We start from the raw sequence: 18,189 nt of genomic DNA, 5'->3' as shown, positions 1-18,189 counted from the left end.
GGAAAACACAAAACAACCGAGGTCGTTTCATGCGGTGCTTTATTGAGGGCCCTAGGGACCTGAGGACTAGTGTCCAAAGTCAGAGCCCCCACTAACAGAAAATTTCACAGAGTTTATATACTTTCCACAAATGATTACTTCATCAGGTCCCCGTGATGTTTACCAGTTTTCTTAGACTTTAGGATTATGTTGTGCTCTTTCATGTAGTTACTTGAGACTATGCTTATCTGAATCCACAGCCAGAAATTTCCATAGATAACAAACAAGTAAACATTCGAGATAACGATTTCTTTGAGAAAAACAAGGTTCAGGTTCAGCATTCTTCACTAATCTCTTTGCTTTGTTTAAGCAAGAATGCACAAGCTCAGCATGCCCCACTAGTTCCCTAGACTGCTAGGTTACATCAACATCCCACACTGCTCACTAGACCTCGATACAGACCTTAGCCTAACTACTTCTAACTTTCCATATACAGTAATGCTAACAGGCTCAGTCTTGAAAGGGGGCTCCTGGTGTTGGGGGGTGGTCAGGGTGCTGGGGGAGGGGTCACTCTGTTTGGGGGGGGTCAGACTGAAAGGGGGCTCAGGCTGATTTGAGGGAGTCAGGCTGGTTTGGGGGCTCAGGCTGGTGTGGGGGTGTCTGTTTTGGGGGGCTCAATCAGGTGTGGGGGTGTCTGTGTTTTGAGGGGCTCAGGCTGTTTTGGGGGGCTCAATCTGGTGTGGGGGTGTCTGTGTTTTGGGGGGCTCAGGCTGGTTTGGGGGGCTCAGGCTGGTGTGGGGGTGTCTGTGTTTTGGAGGGCTCAGGCTAGTTTTGGGGGGCTCAGGCTGGTGTGGGGGGCTCAGGCAAGTTTGGGGGCTCTGTGTTTTGGGGGGCTCAGGCTGGTTTGGGGGTGTCTGTGTTTTGGGGGCTCAGTCTGGTTTGGGGGGCTCAGGCTGGTGTGGGGGTGTCTGTGTTTTGGGGGGCTCAGGCTGGTTTTGGGGGACAGTGTGTTTTGGGGGGCTCAGTCTGGTCTGGGGGTGTCTGTGTTTTGGGGGGCTCAGGCTGGTGTGAGGGTGTCTGTGTTTTGGGGCGCTCAGGATGGTGTGGGGGTGTCTCACCGACACAGTCGAGCTGCGCCGGGTCCAGCCGGTAGCCGGGGTCGCAGCTGCAGGTGAAGCCGTCGGGGAGCCGGACGCAGCGCCCGTGGCGGCACCCACTGAGCACCCCACACTCCTCCCCTGGGGCTGGGGGGGTCAGGCTGGGGGTCAGCACCCCAAAATCCACCCCCCTCCACCCCACCCCCTTCCCAAACTCACCCTCCTCCTCTTCCTTCTCCTCTTCCTCCTCCACCAAGACTCCGTGGGCTTGGTAGGACCAGGCGTGGGGGTCGGGGTGGGGGTCAGGGTGGGGGTCGGGGGGTTCATAACGGGGTCCCCGAGGTCGGTGAGGGATGAAAGGTAAAGGGGGGGCCTCAAAATCATCCCCCTCGTACCGGGGGGGGGGGGGGGGCGTAAAGAGGATCGTGAGCGCCGATGCCGCCAAGCCCCGCCCCGAAGGAGTAAGGGTCGTATTCGGAACGGGGGGGGCAGAGTGGGGGGGGCGAGGTGGGACCCCCCCGAAATAGTCGGGGCTGTAAGGGGGGGGTAGGGGGGGCTTAAGGGGGGAGGGGGGAGGATAGAGAGAGGAGAGAGGGGGGTTATGGGGGACCCCCACACACAGTAAACGGGAATGGGAGGGGGTTGGGGGGCTGGGGAGGGGGTTGGGGTGGGGGTTTGGGTGCTGGGGAGAGGGTTGGGGAGAGGGGCTGAGTGCTGGGGAGGGGGTTGTGGGGGGGTCAGGGTGCTGGGGAGGGGGTAGAGGAGGGAGTTTCGGTGCTGGGGAGGGGGTTGGGAAGACGTTTCGGTGCTGGGGAGGGGGTTGTGGGGGGTCAGGGTGCTGGATAGGGATGCTGGGGGTGGGCTCAGTGTCCTGGGGAGGGGGTTGTGGGGTGGGGTTGGGTGCTGGGGAGGGAGTTTGGGTGCTGGAGGTGAGCTCAGGGTGCTGGGAGGGGGTTTGGGCACTGGGGTGGGCTCTGGGTGCTGGGAGGGGAGTCAAGGTGCTGAGGGGGAGGGGGATTGGTGCTGGGGGGATAAAAACGCCCCCCACAGGGGTCGTGAGATGGGGGGGTGGGGGGCTACGCGCGACTTTCTTAGTGAGGCACTTGGGGTCCCATCATGGGGGCGCATGGAGGGGTCAGCTGGATCCCTCCCATCGCCACGGGGTGAGTGGGGGATGTTGAGGGGTCCCTGTGTTAGCGGGGGGTGCCCCGAGGCTCCCACCTGAGCGGCGCTCGGGGCACAGGGCGCAGTCCACGCCCCAGGCGTGTCCGTACAGGCAGCAGCACTCGCTGTACGGCACCTGCCCGTCCCGCCGCGCCCCCCGCACACCAGGTCCGGCCGCAGCTCCTGCCAGCACACGGCCCGCGCCGCCGCTGCGCGGGGGGCTGCCGTCACGCGCCGCGACCACCCCCCGCACAGCGCCACACACCCCCAGATCCGCGCTGGCCCCGCAGAATGCGCTTGGGGACTCCAAAGGCTCCCCCAAAAACACCCCAAAACTCCCCCTTTTGTCCCTCGCAACTCCACCAAAACGCAACTTTTTCACTCAAAACTCCACCAAAACTCCCCTTTGCCCCTCAAATCTCCTCTAAACTCCCACTTTTGCCTCAAAGCTTCACCAAACCTCACTTTTTGCCCTCAAAAGTCCCCCCAAACCCCCCTTTTATCCCTTAAGACCTCAAAACTCCTCCTTTTCCCCTCAAAAGTCCTCTAAACTCCCATCTTTTTCTTTTTTGGTAAACTCCCCCAACACTCACTTTTTGGCTCAAAACCCCCCTAAACCTCATTTTTCCTCTCAAAACCCCCCTTTTATCCTTTAAGACACCAAACCTCCCCCTTTTCCCCTCAGAACTCCCCCAAAACCCAACTTTTCCCCTCAAATCTCCTCCAAGCTCCCACTTTTGCCTCAAAACTACACCAAACCTCACTTTTGGACTCAACCCCCCGCCCCCAAACCCCCCCTTTTCCCCCTTCAAGACCCCCAAACTCCCCATTTATCCCCTCAAAACTCCCCCAACCCGCACTTTTTGACTCACCCCCCAAACCCCCCCTTTTTTCCCTCAAAACCCCACTTTTGCCCCTCAAGACCCCAAGACTACCCCTTTTCCCCTGAAAACTGCCCCAAAACCCCCCTTTTTCCCATCAAAACCCCAAATTCCCCATTTATCCCCTCAAAACTCCGCCAACCCTCACTTTTGGACTCAAAACTCCCCCAAAACCCCCTTTTTCCCCTCAAAACCCCCCTTTTATCCTTTAAGGTCCTTGAAACTTCCCCTTTTCCCCTCAAAACCCCACTTTCCCCTCAAATCTCCACTAAACTCCCACTTTCTCCTCAAAACTTCTTAAAAACCCCACTTTTTCCCCACAAAACCCCCAAAGCCCCACTTTTCCCCTCAAAACTCTAACAAACACTTTTTCCTCTAAATTCCAAGAAATCCTTTTTTTTCCCACAATACTCCACCAAAATCCTACTTTTTCCCTCAAAACTCCTTCAAGACATGACTTTTTCCCTCCAAAACACCACAAAAACCCCACTTTTTCCTCAAAACTCCACTGAAACCCCTTTTTTCCTAAAAACTCCATCAAAATCCCACTTTTTTACTCTGAAAGCCCCCCAAACCCCCAATTTTTCCCTCCAAACTCTGACAGAATCTCAATTTGCCTTCAAAATTGCACCACAACTCCATCAAAAACTCCCTTTTCCCCTCAAATCTCTACTACCACCTTTTCCCTCAAAACCCCTTCAAAACCCAACTTTTTCCCACCAAAACACACCTTTTCCCCTCAAAGGTCCACTGAACTCCACCTTCTCCCCTCAAAACCCCCCTTTTATCCCTTAAGACCCCAAAACCTCCCCTCTTTCCCCTCAAAACCTCCGTTTTTCCCCTCAAACCCCCCCTTTCCCCTCAAAAACCCCTCTTTTAACCCTTAAGACCCCAAAACCTCCCATTTTCCCCTCAAAACCGCAATTTTTCCCATCAAACTCCCCATTTTCTCCTCAAAACCCCTCTTTTATCCCTTAAGACCCCAAAAACTCCCCATTTTCTCCTCAAAACCCCCTTTTTGCCCTCGAAGGACCCCTTTCATCCCTTAAGATCCCCAAATCTCTCCTTTTTCTCCTCAAAACCTCCCTTTTTCCTCCTAAAACCCCCTTTTTCCTCTCAAAAACTCCTCTTTTAACCCTTAAGACCCCAAAACTTCCCCCTTTTCCCCTCTAAACCCCCCTTTTATTCCTTAAGACCCCCAAACCCCCCTTATACCCTCAAAATCTCCGTTTTTCCCCTCAATGCCCCCTTTTTCCCTTCAAAACCTCTCTTTTATCCCTTAAGACCCCAAAACCCCTTTTTCCCCTCAAAACCCCCTTTTTCCCGCCTTTAGACCCAAAGCCGCCCCTTTTCCCCTCAGCGCCAGGCCCCGCCCCGCCCCTCCCCTCGGCCCGTCCATTTCTCACGGGGGGGGTGCGAAACAAACCCCCCTCATTTTATACAAAACCTTTATTCTGTAACAGTGTGTGTTGGGGTGGGGGGTCCCCCAAACCTTCCCCCGCGACCCCCCAACACTGAGAGGGGGGAGCACAGCGGGTGCCAAGGGGGGGGGACACACACACATAGGTGCCCCCCCCCCCGCCATCATCCCGAGGGCCACAATGCCGCCCCCCCCCGCCTTAAATCTCTTGATCTACACAATAAATACGGCGGGGGGCGGCTCAGGCGCGGGGGAGGCAGCGGCGGGGCCAGGCCGGGGGGCACAGGCAGCGGAACGAGCCCGCGGTGTTGAGGCAGCGGCCGGGCTGGCAGCGGGGGGAGCCCGAACACTCGTCCACGTCTGGGGAGGGCGGCGGCACAGAAGGGGTTAATGGGGTATTGGGGGGGGATGGGATGGGGGATGGGGAGGGCTCAGGGTGCTGGGGAGGGGGTTTGGGTGCTGAGGAAGGAGTTTTGGAGGGGGGCTGGGTGCTGGGGTGGGCTGGGTGCTGGGGAGGGGGTTTAGGTGCTGGGGAAGGAGTTTGGGTGCTGGGGAAGGAGTTTTGGAGGGGGTTTGGGTGCTGAGGAGGGCCCTGGGAGCTAGGGAGGGGATTTGGGTGCTGGGGAGGGGATTTGGGTGCTCGGGAGGGGATTTGGGTGCTGGGGAGGGGGATAGGGAGGGGGTTTGGGTGCTGAGGGAGGGGATTTGGGAGGGGGCCTGGGTGCTGAGGGAGGGGGTTTGAGTGCTGGGGAGGACTCTGGGTGCTGGGGAAGGGGACCCGAGTGCTGGGGAGGGGATCAGGGTGCTGGGGAGGGGGTTTGGGTGCTGAATGAGGGGGTTTGGGTGCTGGGTTGGGCTCAGGGTGCTGGGGAGGGGGATAGGGAGGGGCTTTGTGTGCTGGGGAAGGAGTTCGGGAGGGGGTTTGGGTGCTGGGGAGGGGTTTTGGGTACTGGGGGAAGGGCTCAGGGTGCTGGGGAGGGGGTTTGGGTACTGGGGAAGGAGTTTTGGAGAGGGGCTGGGTGCTGGGGAGGGCTCTGGGTGCTGAGGGAGGGGGTTTGGGTGCTTGGGGAAGGGATTTGGGTGCTGGGGGCGGGCTCAGGGTGCTGGGGAGGGGGATAGGGAGGGAATTTGGGTGCGGAGGAGGAAATTTGGGAGGGGGTTGGGTGCTGGGGCGGGCTCAGTCTTGAAAGGGGGCTCCTGGTGTTGGGGGGTGGTCAGGGTGCTGGGGGAGGGGTCAGTCTGGTTGGGGGGGGTCAGACTGAAAGGGGGCTCAGGCTGATCTGAGGGAGTCAGGCTGGTTTGGGGGCTCAGGCTGGTGTGGAGGTGTCTGTTTTAGGGGGCTCAATCTGGTGTGGGGGTGTCTGTGTTTTGGGGGGCTCAGGCTGGTTTGGGGGGTTCAGGCTGGTTTGGGGGTGTCTGTGTTTTGGAGGGCTCAGGCTAGTTTTGGGGGGCTCAGGCTGGTGTGGGGGTGTCTATGTTTTGGGGGCTCAATCTGGTGTGGGGGTGTCTGTGTTTTGGGGGGCTCAGGCTGGTTTGGGGGCTCAGTGTGTTTTGAGGGGCTCAGTCTGGTTTGAGGGCTCAGTGTGTTTTGGGGGGCTCAGGCTAGTTTGGAGACTCAGGCTGGTTTGAGGGCTCAGTCTGATTTGGGGGTGTCAGTGTGTTTTGGGGGGCTCAGTCTGGTTTGGGGGCTCAGGTTGGTTTTGGGGGGCTCAGTCTGGTCTGGGGGGCTCAGTGTGTTTTGGGGGACTCAGGCTGGTGTGGGGGTGTTTGTGGTTTGGGGGGGCTCAGGCTGGTTTGGGGGGCTCAGACTGGTTTTGGGGGCCTCAGGCTGGTGTGGGGGTATCTTTGTTTTGGGGGGCTCAGGCTTGTTTGGGGGGCTCAGGCTGGTGTGGGGGTGTCTGTGTTTTGGGGGGCTCAGGCTGGTTTTGGGGGACAGTGTGTTTTGAGGGGCTCAGGCTGTGTGGGGGTGTCTGTGTTTTGGGGGACTCAGACTGGTTTTGGGGGATAGTGTGTTTTGGGGGGCTCAGGCTGGTGTGGCAGTGTCTGTGTTTTGGAGGGCTCAGGCTTGTTTGGGGGTCTCAGGCTGGTTTGGGGGTGTCTGTGTTTTGGAGGGCTCAGGCTGGTTTTGGGGGGCTCAGGCTGGTTTGGGGGACAGTGTGTTTTGGGGGGCTCAGAGTGGTGTGGGAGTGTCTGTGTTTTGGGAGGCTCAGGCTGGTGTGGGGGTGTCTGTGTTTTGGGGGGCTCAGGCTGGTTTTGGGGGACAGTGTGTTTTGGGGGGCTCAGGCTGGTGTGAGGGTGTCTGTGTTTTGGGGGGCTCAGGCTGGTGTGGGGGTGTCTGTGTTTTGGGGCGCTCAGGTTGGTGTGGGGGTGTCTCACCGACACAGTCGAGCTGCGCCGGGTCCAGCCGGTAGCCGGGGTCACAGCTGCAGGTGAAGCCGTCGGGGAGCCGGACGCAGCGCCCGTGGTGGCACCCAGTGAGCACCCCACACTCCTCCCCTGGGGCTGGGGGGGTCAGGCTGGGGGTCAGCACCCCAAAATCCACCCCCCCTCCACCCCACCCACTCCACAAACTCACCCTCCTCCTCTTCCTTCTCCTCTTCCTCCTCCACCAAGTCTCCGTGGGCTTGGTAGGACCAGGCGTGGGGGTCGGGGTGGGGTCAGGGTGGGGGTCGGGGGGTTCATAACGGGGTCCCCGAGGTCGGTGAGGGATGAAAGGTAAAGGGGGGGCCTCAAAATCATCCCCCTCGTACCGGGGGGGGGGTGTAAAGAGGATTGTGAGCGCCGATGCCGCCAAGCCCCGCCCCGAAGGAGTAAGGGTCGTATTCGGAACGGGGGGGGCAGAGTGGGGGGGGCGAGGTGGGGCCCCCCCGAAATAGTTGGGGCTGTAGGGGGGGCATAAGGGGGGGGGTGCTCGAAGTGGGGGGCGGCGTAGCCCGGGGGGCGCAGAACGTTGCACAGGAACTCGAAGTCGTCTGGGGAGGGGGGAGGAGAGAGAGAGGAGAGAGGGGGGTTATGGGGGACCCCCACACACAGTAAACGGGAATGGGAGGGGGTTGGGCTGGGGAGGGGGTTGGGGTGGGGGTTTGGGTGCTGGGGAGAGGGTTGGGGAGAGGGGCTGAGTGCTCGGGAGGGGGTTGTAGGGGGGTCAGGGTGCTGGGGAGGGGGTAGAGGAGGGAGTTTCGGTGCTGGGGAGGGGGTTGGGAAGACGTTTCGGTGCTGGGGAGGGGGTTGTGGGGGGTCAGGGTGCTGGGTAGGGATGCTGGGGTGGGCTCAGTGTGCTGGGGTGGGGGTTTGGGTGCTGGGGAGGGGGTTGTGGAGTGGGGTTGGGTGCTGGGGAGGGGGTTTGGGTGCTGGGGGAGGGCTCTGGGTGCTGTGGAGGGGGTTGAGGAGGGAGTTTGGGTGCTGGGGAGGGGGTTTAGGTGTTGGAGGTGGGCTCTAGGATGCTGGAGAGGTGGTTGGGGTGGGGGTTTGGGTGATGGGGAGGGGGTTTGGGTGCTGGAGGTGGGCTCAGGGTGCTGGGGAGGGGGTTGGGGAGGGGGTTTGTGTGCTGGGGAAGGGGTTGGGAGAGATCAGGGTGCTGGGGAGGGGGTTAGGAGGGCTTGGGATGCTGGGGAGGGAGTTTAGGTGTTGGGGGTGGGCTCAGGGTGCTGGGGAGGGGGTTGGGAAGGGGGTTTGGGTGCTGGGAGTGGGCTCAGGGGGTCTGGGTGCTGGGAGGGGGTTGGGGGGGGACAGGGTGCTGGGGAGGGGGTTTGGGTACTGGGGGAGGGCTCTGGGTGCTATGGAGGGGGTTGGGGAGGGGGTTTGGGTGCTGGGGGTGGGCTCTGGGTGCTATGGAGGGGGTTGGGGAGGGGGTTTGGGTGCTGGGGGTGGGCTCAGGGTGCTGGGGAGGGGTTTGGGGAGTGGGTTTGGGTGCTGGGAGGGGAGTCAGGGTGCTGAGGGGGAGGGGGATTGGTGCTGGGGGGATAAAAACGCCCCCCAAAGGGGTCCTGAGATGGGGGGGTGGGTGGCTACGCGCGACTTTCTTAGTGAGGCACTTGGGGTCCCATCATGGGGGTGCATGGAGGGGTCAGCTGGATCCCTCCCATCGCCACAGGGTGAGTGGGGGATGTTGAGGGGTCCCTGTGTTAGCGGGGGGGTGCCGCGAAGTTTTCAGCTCTTGGCCTGAAAAAAACAGACTCAAAGCCTGAAACCAGGACCGAAGCCTGAAACCAAACTCTAAGTCTGAAACCAGCTCCAAGCCTACTTCATGCCGCGATCAACCCAGGGTCCGATTCTCAGCAGGGTGGGAAGAAATCAGTCCTACTCAATGTGAGTGATAGCAGAAATCTTCTCTTTATTGAGAGCAGGCTCTAACTTATATCCAGCAGCTTCAAAGCTGGCTCAGCAACAGCAGCTAATAGATTACATTCTTATGTTCATCCTACTTGCGGTTCCTGCCATAAGCAAGCTCCCTCACATTTTCCCATCTTGTTTCTCTCCAAAGTTGTTTTCCACCTTGAGCTGTTAGCTCGTTAGCTGAAAACAGCCCGACCTTGAAGGAGCAGAAAGCGGCCTGCTGTCTGCGTGACAGCAACTGCTTTAACCATGGCTCTGACTCTGGTCTTGATTGTGCATTAAATTCATATAACTAGAACTCAGATTGCCTTGCCCCATCAGGCCTAACATTATACCCTGGGATCCATGTCCATTCTCCCTTAACCACTCCTCGACAAATCCCCCGTTTTGTTTTTGCACAATCAAGACTCAGTCAGTCAATGTAGGCACTGCCTTCATAATACAACTATATACTATTCTAAACATTACAAGCAAAAGCAAAATAACCAAAATCCATCTTAACCCTTCTTTGATTAACATAGTCAACCAAGGTGACAACCCCCCAAAAGCTGATTGAAGCCAATTATCAAAAGGGTTATAACCCACCATAATATTCTTAGCATGAACCTTTAAATATGCCAAAGCTTTGTGAATAGATTCACTATGATCAGAAAGATTAAAACAACACATGCCTTCAAAGTCTTGGCATCCGTGCCCTTGTGCCAATAGCAAAAAATCAATAGCTGCACGATCTTGCAATAAGGCATGTCTAAGGCTTTTCTGGTCTGCTAACAATTTTCCAATAACATCAGTAGTAACATTAGCTTGCTGCTCCGACCAACACACTAATTTTTCTAACTGTTGTAAGGCCTGGGCTGCAGCCAACCCAGGTACAAATGCTGAAGCAAATACATTCGCCGTAATGGACCACAATTGTACTTTACCATCACAATCTCCTTTTAAGTTGTGGGTGTTTCTTGTTTTCTGTAACTTGGTAATTTTTAACCAGTCCTGCTGTCGAGGAGCAAACAAAGTTAGTTTCCCTAAATAACATGGTTTCTAGATCTCTCTCTTGATCTACAGTAAATGCCTCCTCCTGAGCAATGAGGATATCATCCATAAAATGATACACAAGTGCATGTCTAATACTACTGACATCACTAATCAAGCCTTCTAATGTCATTGAGGTTTGGTTACTTTGTTTGCTAAGCCAGCATCCTAATTTGCATAGCTGAGTTAATAAAGCAGATACTCTTACACCTGGAGCAAATATACTAGTTGCTATTATTGCTGAGGAAGACCAAAGGTAACATGGTCATCACACTCACCAGTAAATGCATGCACAAATTGTTTTGGACAATGATGTTTCTAAATCACTGTGTGATTAGGCATCAAGAGTGTCAGTTGTCCCAAACTGCGTGGTTCCCTTTGTAATCTCGAGGGTATCCCAGGCCATGCCTGGTCCCCACAGACCAGAAGAATTCCCTTTGGTAACTGTACAGGCACAAGACTAGACCTGGGTCTTTTTGGTGAAGTATAATTGCACTGAGATGTTGCGTTCTTATACACGCCCAGGATGGGATCCACATTCTGTCCCAAATGTTTTGGTATTGCTGGTAAAATTAAACATAACACAAAAATCCATCTTTATAGATCCCAATAATTCTGACTCCTGTGGCTCTGTGGTCATTATTGGCAACCATGAAATGATCAAATCCCAGCTGTCAACTTTGCCATTACCCTTAACTAAGGGATTTGGTTTTAATGCATTTGGTACAGGCCATTGTGCCACATCTGATGGAACTCCCACCAAACAGGTAGAAAAAGGACTATCTGGAGTGGCCATTGATAAACATATTGTAGACTGATTGATTGCTTTGGCCAGTGTAAGCCACATGTTTTGCTTGGGTTGTTGAAATTGCCTAAAACCATTTACTACAATCATTTCAAGCATCAACATAAACCACCTTTTAGCTTCTCAATGCCAAAATGTTCTGTTCCTGACACCTAAAACGACTTAGAGAGTTTCCACTGTAAGAAAACCACTATTCATCATCACATTTACAGCAAAAGGCATAACATCACGACCAACAGTTTTTACACTCGTTGAGGCAAGGGACTGAGGATGGAAAGGACGAGCCCAGCGGTCCGTGAGGGCCGGGGCCGGCGGTGTCGGCGCGGTGTGTGTGGGGGGGCTCCGGAGACACCGACCGGGCGCGGGAAGCGGCTGCGCGGCGGCGGCTGCGGATGGAAGGGGCGGGGGGGGTCTGGCTCACTCCGTGCCGGCCCCGGCGCCGGCGGCGCAGCCGCTGTTACTCTCTCCCGTGTTTTCTTTGTCTCCCCTCACATGCCCGATGGTGTCGAGTGTAACACGGGGTCGCGCTCCCCCACTCTCCTCTGATCATCCTGCGCTGCACCCCGGCCCGACTCCGCCCGCTCGGCATTGCCCTGCGAGTCGTCCCAGGGGTAACTCGGCGGGCTGGGCTCGAATGGGAAGCAGCTCTCCCGCGGGGGCTCTGCTCCGAAGCCCCTTCGCCTCTCTGACTTTGTAAATACTCTTGTGTAAAGAAGAACTCTTTTTTTTTTTTTTCTCTCCGCACGCCCCGCTCAGCGCCGGGCGGCACCGGGCTGGCTTTCAGTGGCCACAGGCTGTGTTTCCATGGTCTCTTGTCGCTCCAGTTTCTTTAATACTCCCTGCAGGAACCTGTCCGCTCCCTTGTCTGTCTCCTTCAGCCTCGGCGCAACAGTCAACGCCTGGGCAGCAAGCATTTCTTTTAAAGTATTTATCACGTCTCTCCAAATGAGACCTAAATCTTTACTGATCTTACTACTGTCCTTATCACCACTAATAGTGGCTTCCCAGAGAAGGTTTCCAATTTCTCGCCACTCACCAGAAAAGGGAGGTGAGATATAATTAGTCCTGATACCAAACAGTCCAGCTGTTGGCTCGGCTACAGTCTCAGGCACATCAAGCCACTGAGTTACAGCAGCGGTCAAATCCTTTTCCAACTTATACTTTTTCAAACAGTTAATTACTTCTCTCCATGGTTTTATCAGTTTCCGAGCAGTCTTATCTTCGTCTATAACCAAGTCCCAAAGACAAGTCCCACATGCTCTCCACTCCTTCTCATCAAAATATTTCTCAGAGTCCTTAAAAAAGCCTTTACAATTACCATGTACAAGTAGACCAGACAAATCGGTCAGTTTAAAGTCCACCCCCTGCTTTTCTAAAAAGCGATGTAAAAGTGAGAGTGCTGCCTCCTTTTCCATGTTGTCGGATCCTCGTCTCACCGCAACCTGTAGTCACTCCCCCGGGTACAGCAACCTCTGCTTGGGATCCGGCAGGCTTCCTCCGACGACTGCCTCTGCCTCCGTGTTTTCAAGTCTCAGCTCCCCGCAGGCAGGCTCCTTACCTGCTAACACCCAGTGATGGCCCCTGTTCGGGCTCCATTTGCCGGGAAGTTTTTGGCTCTTGGCCTGAAAAACCCAGGCTCAAAGCCTGAAACCAGGCCTGAAGCCTGAAATCAGACTCTAAGTCTGAAAAACCCAGGCTCAAAGCCTGAAAAACCCAGGCTCGAAGCCTACTTCATGTGGCGATCAACCCAGGGTCCGATTCTCAGCTGGGTGGGAAGAAATCAGTCCTACTCAATGTGAGTGATAGCAGAAATCATCTTCTTTATTGAGAGCAGGCTCTAACTTATATCCAGCAGCTTCAAAGCTGGCTCAGCAACAGCAGCTAATAGATTACATTCTTATGCTAATCCTACTTGCGGTTCCTGCCATAAGCAAGCTCCCTCACATTTTCCCATCTTGTTTTTCCCCCATAGTTGTTTTCCACCTTGGGCTGTTACCTCGTTAGCTGAAAACAGCCCGACCTTGAAGGAAGAGAAAGCGGCCTGCTGTCTGCGTGATAGCAACTGCTTTAACCATGGCTCTGACTCTGGTCTTGATTGTGCATTAAATTCATATAACTAGAACTCAGATTGCCTTGCCCCATCAGGCCTAACATTATACCCTGGGATCCGTGTCCATTCTCCCTTAACCACTCCTCGACAACAAATGGCTTGTGAGTTCAGATAAGGATGGAGAGATCACTCAGCAATGAGCATCACAGGCAGAACAGAAACAACTTGGGGAGAAAAAGGTGTGATTTATTAAAGGAACAATAAGAGCAGGGAGGTGAGAAATGAAACCATCTTAAAAAAACCTCCTCCCACCCCTCCTCTTCCCAGGACTCTCCTTCCTTCCCCCCCCAGCAGCGCAGGGGATGGGGAGTGGGGGTCACTTCATTACAGATGCATTTGATGCTGCTGCTTCTCAGGGGGAGGCCTCCTCACACTTGCCACTGCTGCACTGTGGGCTCCCTCCCACGGGAGACAGTCCCTCCCCAACTGCTCCAGCGTGGCTCCTCGCCGTGGGCTGCAGCTCCTCACCAACTGCTCCAGCCTGGGGCCTGCCACAGGGGCAGCTCCTCACACCCTGCCCCAGCGGGGGTCACCCACCGGGAGAACAGTCCTTCAGGGACAGACTGCTCCAGCCTGGATCCATCACAGGGTCACAAGTCCTGACAGCAAACAGGCTGTGTCGCGGTGTCTTTTCCCTGTGGTCCCTGTAGGATGCCCTGTGGTCAGCACCATCGTTGCGCTGGAGCCCACGCGCAGCCCGGCGGGTGCAGCCCTGGTGACGTCAGTGCTGAGAGAAGGTGCCCGAGAGCGTGGATGGGCCAGAGAAGGTGCCGCTGTCACAAAGGGCCCGGCCCCAGCAGCCCTATAAAAGCGGGCCGGGGGCAGGGAGCCGGCAGCGCGGGCAGCGGCTGAGCAGCACGCTCGGGCAGCGGCAGCATGGCCCGGGCCCGGAGCCGCAGAGCGCGCAGCAGGAGCCGCAGCAGGAGCCGCAGCAGGAGCCGCCGCTCCCGGGGCCCACGCCGAGCCAAGAGAGCCCGCAGGGCCGGGCAGCCCAGGCGCCCGCGGCCCGTGAGGAGCCGCCGCCGCCGTGGGACGCGCGGCCGCCGCCGTGGCTGAGCCCGGCCGGCTCTGATCCGCCGCGCGGCCGCTGGGCCTGAGCCTCCCGGCCGCCGCCAGCACCGCTGCTGTGCCGCCGCAGCGCCGCCACGGCTCCTGCAATAAAGACGAGCCCATGACGCAGCCCTGGGCTGGGTGTCCTTGGCGCTGGGGCTGGGCCGGGGGGGACACGCCCTAGGGAAGAAGATTGAAGCCGGCAGCTCGGCACTTTGGCACCTTGGCAGTGTCATGGCAAGGGGATGGGGCGGGATGGGAGTGCCCAGGGAGAGCACCAGGGCTGATGGACAAGAGCTGAACACAAGTAGTCTCACCGAAGGAAAAGCCTCTTTAGAGGAAGGCTGAGGGAGCCCTGGCACAGGCTGCCCCAGGAGGCTCTGGAGGCTCCTGCTCTGCAGGTTCTCAGGCCCGGCCTGGACACCTTCCCGTGTGACCTGATCTAGTTGGGAGCTTTAGCAGAGGGCTTGCCTAGATGATCTCTAGAGGTCCCTTCCAGCTCCTACCACTCTGTGATTCTGTCATAGCTCCCACATCACAGGAGCTGGCAAGGGAGCACTTTGCTGGCTGACAGGCTCCCCTGGGACCTCTCTAGAGGAGCAGGAGAGCTGTGGCTGGGGGCTTTCTTCTGATCTGGGGCTGTTTAGTCTGGAGGAGACTGAGGGGGGATCTCACTGACAGTTACAAACGTCTACATGGTGGGTGTCAGGAGGCTGGGGTTTCCCTTTTTTTCCTGTTGTAGGCAGTGACAGGACAAGAGGTCATGGAAAGAAGCTGGAACAACAAAAGTTCCATTGAAATGTAAGGAAAACAATGTTTCCCTGTGAGGTGAGGGAGCCCTGGCCCAGGCTGCCCAGGGAGGGTGTGGAGGCTCCTTCCTTGGAGCTCTCTGAACCTACATGGACACGTTCCTGTGGGACCTGACAGAGATGGAACTGCTTTAGCAGGAGGGGTTGGACTAGATGATCTCTGCAGGTCCCTTCCAACCCCACCACTCTGTGATTCCGTGATTCCCTGACCATGGCCGGCTTTGAAGAATGGCTTGTTCACGTCAAAGCTGGCATCACAAACCCAGTCACAAGGTGTCCATCCTACTCCTGTAGAGGGGTCCCAGGGCAGCCTTTATTTGAGTCTGGGCTGAGCAGACTGACTGCACACGAATGAGGAGCGCTCCCACCTTCGTATTTCTTGTAGAATAAGCGTTCCTACTCTCCTCTCTCGGTCAAGCACTGGAGTCTGTTTTGCTCAGGACCGTCACTGGCAGCGAGCCCTCCCTGCCCTTGTCTCCATCCACAACGACCTTGGTGATCTTTTTACTGCCATTTCGCTGGGGCCTCTGCCATCCTAACGAGGGTGGGGATGGATGGGGGCACCGAGTGAGAGACTGTCGTGCTGCTGCTGGGCTGCTTGGGCCAAACCACCACACACACACACACCAGTTACTTACTTACTTACTTACTTACTTACACACACCCACTGCTCTCACCAGTTCCCCCCAGCAGAGAACACTACACCTGATGACTTGTGGTTCCCACTCAGATGGGCTGGCATTCGGACCTCCATCTGTACCTAGAGCAGAGAGCTCCCTTGCCCTAGAAAGCACTTGGATGTGCAGGTATTGGGAAAGCAGGACAGGCTGTGGTGATCAGCTGCAAGGCAAGGCCACAGAAGTGGACTGATCAGTCCCCTGTTTACGTGTGACCTGCTCCTTTCAACCCCTTTTCTCTCTGTTTTCCCACCTCTGTTCCTCCAGAAACCACCTGATCTCACCCTTTGCCTTGGTTTGGTCCTTTCCTACACATCCCATGGCAAGATCCGCGAGGCAGCAGCAGCCATCCTGAGTTGCCACGGCCATGCTGGGAAGCTCTCCCCTTGCCCTCCTCGGTGAATCTTTCACACAGACCTGTTGGAACTCTTTTTCATTCATCTTTTCAATGATTTCTCAGGAAACACAGCAATTCCCCTCCTACACCTGGCAATTCTGTCTTTTTTAAGAAAGCACTGAAAGCCATTCAGAGCTCCAGACCAGCCCTGGGACATTTCCCAGTGCACATATTCAAGCAGGAGCTATCTGAAAGGGAAGGATCCTGTTCTAACAGTCTTCACCTCTGGGGTGTCTGGCTGGGCAATGGGACATAGAAAGTCGTCTCTCATTTGAAGAGCAGACAAATCCCTCATTTGTACCACTTAGAGGAGGGTAAAGCAGGGAGTGTCAGGACTCAGCACACTTTGGCTTGCAGACAGAGTCAGGCCCCATTAGGATTGGTCTGATATTCTGATTGTTGTGATCCTGTTCCCTTTGCTTCTCTGGAGCAGGAGTTGTGTCCTGCTTTGTCCAGGACAGCTCCATCTCCAGGGTGGGACAGAGCAAAGCCTGCAGAAGTGCCCTTTGCAACAGGACTGTCCTGCTTGACTTACGGCCCAGATGCTTTTTGAGGAGTTACTTGTGTGTGAAGTCATCTTCAAGGCAGCACAAGGGAAAACACAGGGCAGAGAGGAAAAAGACTAATGGGCACTGCAGCTCTCCTGACTGCACTAAGGCACAGAGAGAGGAGCCCTTTCCACGTCGTGTGCCAAGATTCCTCCAATTTTCAGTGATAAAAGTGAGTTCTATCCCAAAAAAGAGCCCCCCTGACACAGAAAAGCTGACTCCTCAGCAGCACGGGAGCAGAGCTCCTGCCCCTCACAGCCAACACACAGCACAGCAGAGAAATGCATTTCATTGGGAGGGTGATTACCTGAAGAATGGAGTGGCTTTGCTCAGAGGAGTCTGTCTTGTATTTTCTCTGCACTTTGCTGTTTTTAAAAGGCTCTCCTTCAAAGGAACAGCAAATGCCCAACAGCAGCTGCAGCAGCCAGTTCCTGCTCCTGCCCTTTGCAGACACAGGGGAGCTGCAGCTGCTGCCCTTTGGGCTGTGCCTGGGCATCTCCCTGGCTGCCCTCCTGGCCAACGGCCTCGGCATCAGCGCCGTAGCCTGTGACCACCCCCTCCACACCCCCATGGACTTCTTCCTCCTCAGCCTCTCCCTCTCGGACCTGGGCTCCATCTCCACCACGGTCCCCAAAACCATGGCCAACTCCTGCTGGGACCATTGGGACATCTCCTACTTGGGACATGCTGCCCACACATTGAGGAGTCTCCTTTTCATTTCAGGACAGCGTTATCTTCTCACCATCATGTGCTACGGTCGCTCCCTGGCCATCTGCCCAGCCCTGCACTAGGGGCCGCCCTGGGCAGCAGAGCCTGTGTCCAGGTGGCAGCAGCTGCCTGGGGCTCTGGCTTTCCCTCAAGTTTCTGTACTTTACTTTCTGTCAAGTTTCCTTTGTTTCCCGTGTTTTTCTTTGGCAATATTAGACTTTATTTTGTAAGGTATTTTCTATGATTACTACTATTTACTACCATTTCCTACTACTTCCTCTTCTTTTTCCCTGCTGCAAGTGCTTGAGGTGTCTGGGACTTTGCAGTCCTAGGGACAGAAGGACGTGTCACCAGTGCAGGGGGATGCAGAGGGTAGATGTTGTCCAGACACAAGTGTTTGAACCTCCTGCCAATCAGGCTCAACGCTCCTTCAACTTCATGGGAGAGGCCTGGAAGACAAGAATCCCACCCAAGGTCAGCAGCACAGGTAGGCTGAGGACACCTCCAGCCCTGCCATGGGAAGCAACTCAGCTGCCAGAAGCCTCCTGAGCTGCATTGACCCAACTCACTCACAGACACTTTTCAGCCCCAATTGCTCCAACATCCTTCCCAGTCAAGATGCTGAGAAGCATCCCCTATCTGCTGCTTCAAGCCCAAAGGGATCCTGCAAAAGGGGCTGGTTCAGCTCCAGCAGCCAAAGCTGCTCAAATGCATTCCCAGCCCTACAACAGAGGCTGCATGTGCCCAGGCCCAGGCCACTTGCCACATCCCTCTGCTGGAACAGCCCTGAGCAGAACATTTTGGTAAAAGCCGTGGCCTAGCCAAGCCACTGAATCCATTTCTAGTCTAATTAAAGCCCCCAAGCTATGCTCTAGACTCTGTACAAAAAGGCTCCTCTTACCTTTGATGTGACAGACTTCGTAGTCATCGACATCAGGGAGCGCTGAGAGAGAAATTTTGGCCCCAGACTCTCTCCTCAAGCTGTTAATAAATTGTCCTTGCTTGCCAATCAGATGTGTAACTATCACCTTGATGAAAGACAAGAAAGTAAGAGTCAAGGGGAGAAATGTAGATCAAACACCACTGTGCCCTGGGGCTTCTTTTGCCCATCTTCCTGGTTCCTGCAGCTGATTTGGAGGTTGGGTTTGGACAGGCAGCTGCAACGTGACCCTCCTGCACA

This window comes from Colius striatus, unplaced genomic scaffold (assembly GCF_028858725.1).
Source record: "Colius striatus isolate bColStr4 unplaced genomic scaffold, bColStr4.1.hap1 scaffold_43, whole genome shotgun sequence".
NCBI classification, from domain to species: Eukaryota; Metazoa; Chordata; class Aves; order Coliiformes; family Coliidae; genus Colius; species Colius striatus.
This window is presented reverse-complemented; position numbering follows the sequence as displayed.